Source organism: Zonotrichia albicollis, chromosome 5 (genome assembly GCF_047830755.1).
Source record: "Zonotrichia albicollis isolate bZonAlb1 chromosome 5, bZonAlb1.hap1, whole genome shotgun sequence".
NCBI lineage: Eukaryota > Metazoa > Chordata > Aves > Passeriformes > Passerellidae > Zonotrichia > Zonotrichia albicollis.
In genome coordinates, this window is record NC_133823.1 from 66,616,871 (window position 1) to 66,621,542 (window position 4,672).

Sequence of the window (4,672 nt, forward strand, 5' to 3'; positions counted from 1 at the left end):
ATGTACCTTGCAAATCAATTGTCAGCCCAAGTGAAGTGGAAAGGCAGATCCCCAAAATGTGCTTGGGTCCTTGACCTGCTTTGATTGATAGATATGCATGACTGATGCAGTGACAGGCTCAGCAAGCCACGAAGCAGTTCTATTTAACAAGGGAATTGTCTGGGTCTGAGAGTGCTGCTCATGTGGGGTGTGTCTGTGAATAAATATTTTTCAAGTTTGTATGTTAGTGGTGCCTTTCCAGCTGAGCTGAGTCTCTTGCCAGGAGCAGAGCCTGATATGTGTGTGCTGAGCAGAATGTTGAAGGGGATGTCTCCTGGGTGTATGGAGGGCTCATGGAAATTCACTTGAACTCATAACCTGACATTTTACATATGTAAAAATAAACAAAAAATGCAGCCATGTTTGAAAGACAGTGCTGCGCTTATGTTTGCTAAAAAATGAGGTAGCTCCTACTCTCTCTATTACAATGAGTCTTTTTTTAGATTTTGGGTTTTTCAAGGAGTTTCATCAGGCTCCATTTTCTGTCCAAGAGGCTGGAGAAATTTAACTGGACACAGTTAGAGCATTGTGTTTGGAAAGAGTGGATTTCTCCCAGTAGTGGATCCTATAGCATTATCCTAGCTAATCCCCCCAAAATCCCTTTCCTCTTGTACATGCTGCATGGTCGTATTTCAGGCTTATCCTGTACCATTAAGGTGATTAGGGCACCTGCTTTTGAAAAGTAGTGTTCAGATGCTGCAGTAACCCAAGAGGAAAGAGTCAGTGAAACTGAGAGAAACCAAACCATTCCTTATCACAGCATTTAAAATATAGCAGTGGAGTTCTTAAAATATTTAAGATTTTAGATAGCTGTTGCACCGCAGCTATGAAATACTGCTCCTTGACTAAAGTGTGATAACCATGCGAGAACTCTGTTAAATTAATGTAGGGCTGGCAAGTTTTGTACAAGGGTATTTTTATCTTCTATAAGATATGTTAGCAGTGCTTGCTGTTGGTTATTATCTTCTGTCTTAGGGTAAATCTTTTAGACATGCCCTTATGATTTAGCTGAGGGGAGGTTTTACTGAAGTGCATTTTCATTTCAGTAAATTAATGCTTGCTCAGCTTAATTCTTTCTCTCCTTCATTGTATGTGTGCCATGTACTTAAGAGGCTAATAGTTTAATACCTCATATTTTACAGATATTTTGATGATGTTTCTAAGTTGTTACCATTTGAAATACCTTAGTTATACTTAATATTAATGCTATTTGAATGAAAATATACAGGTAAGGGTAAGTTCATGACAGAGCGGTCATTGCAGCTCTTTTCTGAACGTTCTGAACCTCACTCTCACTAAACCTTACATTCTTAACTATCCTAGCTATCCTCTCAGCAGCCCTGGGAGGATGAATGGGTCTCGACCAAACACAAATCTGAAAAATTCTAGCCTTTTCTTCCATCTCCCGCCTAGGCTGAATAGCAATCACTATCACCTGCAACCCTAAACTCACCCTCCTCAACTTTACCTGTACGCTGTAATACCTGCAACTGTTTTCCTCACCCTAAACACAATTAAAGTCTTAAAGCTATCTACCCTAATAACTGCATGAACCAAAATTCTGTCCTTAAACGCAATGCTGCTCCTAACCCTGCTCTCCCTTGCAGGACTCCCTCCTCTGACAGGATTCCTGCCCAAATGACTTGCCATTCAAGAACTAACTAAGCAAGACATAGCCCCAGCAGCCGCACTTATCTCCCTCCTCTCCCTGCTAAGCCTATTCTTCTACCTTCGTCTCACATACTGCACAGTAATTACACTCCCCCCACAAACCACATAAAACAATGACGTACTAGCAAACCAACCAGCATTACAATTGCTATCTGAACCACCATGTCCATCATCCTCCTCCCTATCTCCCCTATAATCCTTACCGTTGTCTAAGAAACTTAGGATTACCTAAACCGAACGCCTTCAAAGCCTTAAACAAGAGTTAAACCCTCTTAGTTTCTGCTAAATTCTGCAGGCCATTACCCTGCATCCCCTAAATGCAACTCAGGTGCTTTAATTAAGCTAGGGCCTTCCAATTTACTAGACAGATGGGCTTTGATCCCATGATACTATAGTTAACAACTATATGTCCTAACCAACAGGCCTCTGCCTAAGGCCCCAGTACATAACCAATGCACATCAATGAGCTTGCAACTCACCATGAACTTCACTACAGAGCTGATAAGAAGAGGAATTGAACCTCTGTAGAAAGGACTACAGCCTCTTACACACTCAGCCATCTTACCTGTGACAGTCATTAACCGGTGGTTATTCCCAACTAATCACAAAGATATTGGGAGCCTATACCTAAAAGGTGAGGTTATGTAGAGTGACGTGACTGGGACGAGTTTTAGGATGGTGGATGGGAGGAGGCCAGCGGTGAGAGGAGAGCCTTGAAGAACTTCTGGGATTTAAAAGCTGAATGGTACTAGTCCTAGTTTTATTGCGATTGCTGAAGTGGGGATCAGGCAGGATGTTGGGTGGGTAAGTTGGGTGATGAATGTTTTCCCCAGGATCTGGATAAATATATTTTCTCCATGCTGACTGTGATTAGTGCCCTCATTGGTAGAAATTCCATCTGTAGCTCAAAATTCTGCACTAGCCAGCATCTCTGTGTGGAAATGTTGTGCTAATGTTGGCTGTCATGTCTCTACCTTTTGCACCTCTTCCAATATTCTTACCTTTTCTGATTACCTTCTGCTGTCTCCACAGCCTGTTTGGATTTTTCCTGGGCTACCTTTTACCCTGCTACTGCCTCTCAGACCTGCCTGTGCTTTGCTCACATATCACTTTATTTTCTCAGTATTGGCATCATTTGGAAACTCCAATGCTATCTACAGTTACAGTCTTACTATGGCCAATCTATCAGGATGAGGGATAAAGATTGCTTTAGAAAAGCTGTGACCTTTATAACGATAAATATGTAGTCCTATCACATAAATATAAAGCATCACAATAAATATAAAGCATTGTCCTAGTAGAACAATGCATGCTGTATGAAGAGTACTCTTATTCCTTGTCTGCCATTTCTATGTGTGCAGGACCTTTATTTAAGAATTAAATGGAAATAAACAGAAGCGTGAAGGCTGAATGAGACAGATTAATGCAATTTAAGATATGCAATTAAAACACCACAGACAGGAAATTTATTTCTATTAAAATAATTTTAGAAAGCGTTTTTCTATACTAAAGAGATAATTTGTATTTTTATGGCTTGATTAATACACTGTGATGAAATTCTAAAGCTGCAGAGCATTAATTGCCAGAGAACTAAGACTGAAGCCTAATATTTTAATTCTAATGGGTTCAGAGCATTTTAATGGTCTTCACTTCTGCATATTTCTGTGTGTTTTAAGCCACAGAAAAATTGTTTGATATTAAGAAAGATAAATTGTTATAAATTTCATCAAGTTCTGTGAATAGGGCACTGGACTGTGTCTTAGAATGTCTGGAGTCCAATTTTTGCCCAATTTTACTATTCTCTAGTATGATCTACACCAATTTCACACTCATTATCTTAATTTTAATTTGAGTCTTTTCTGTAATTTCAGTGGGCTCCACAGTCGTTGTCCTGTCAACGAGTCTATAACATTTCAGCCACCTTGGGGTCCAGATCTTGGCACTATTTTAGAAATATGAGGAAAAAAAAAAGTAAAAATATGAATTTGTATATAAATATGATACTGATATCACTATGTACTCCTGATACTTCTCTTTTCTCTAGCCCCAAATTTTATGTCCTTAAAATTTACCCTATGCTGTTAAATATTTTGCAGACATCACTAGTAAGACGGAAATATCCTGCAGATGCAATTTTGGTTTTTGACAGTGCAATTTAAACTTTCTCTAAGATTCATGAAAAAAAAAAAAAAAGAATCACTGAACCATAAACATTATGTTTCCTGGAAGTTGGTTACGTACCACAACATACTGTTCATGACTAAAAATGGCAATTTTATGCTGTGGAAAACCAGTCCCCCCAATATTCCTACTGCTTTGTACTTTGAAGGTAACCCAAGGATCAGATTGCAATTAATGTCTTTTCTGGGATCTATGCACTAAAGATAGAGGTGCTTCATAGTAAAGAAAACAGAATTCAAGTGTATGATGAAGGAATGGTGGGCTGAAATCTAATCAGGAACATTTTAATGGAGGATAGACAAGATTGTAACATTTTTTAATCCTGATTTTAAAAGCTAAGTAACGAAGCTGATTATATCTTCTTTTGTGCTCAAAGAAACATCACTTTGTGATCCCTTGCTTTTGAAATCAAGTATTAAAAGGGTTTCTAGTGCACTTAAAATACAGGAAACTTTATGAGCAGGAATTTGTTTATTTTTCTCCAGTATATATGCAATGCAAAGTTATCAGCTTCCAGGTGGAATGATTGGAATTCATTCTCCTTTTGTGTGGTTTCAACCCAAATTTGTCAAGTGGAACCTTTGTGGTATTATGGAATAGTGTAATGGTGTTTTCTTTTTACTTCATAAGTTTTATCTTCCTGCCTCAACCATCCCACTTGCAGCAAAAATTATCGGGGGAAAAGATACGGGTTTTTTTAATGTTATTTTTCCTCTTAGTAAAAGTGGGATATGTTAAGGTTTGGGGGTGGTTTGGCAGGTTTTTTTTGGGTTTTTTTGGA

The 4,672-nt window shown here is 38.6% G+C and overlaps 1 pseudogene; it reads left to right on the top strand.

The window, feature by feature from the left end:
- The first annotated feature begins 1,328 nt into the window (after positions 1-1,328).
- LOC113459108 (NADH-ubiquinone oxidoreductase chain 2-like) lies at positions 1,329-2,051 on the top strand (annotated as a pseudogene).
- The last annotated feature ends 2,621 nt before the right edge of the window (positions 2,052-4,672 follow it).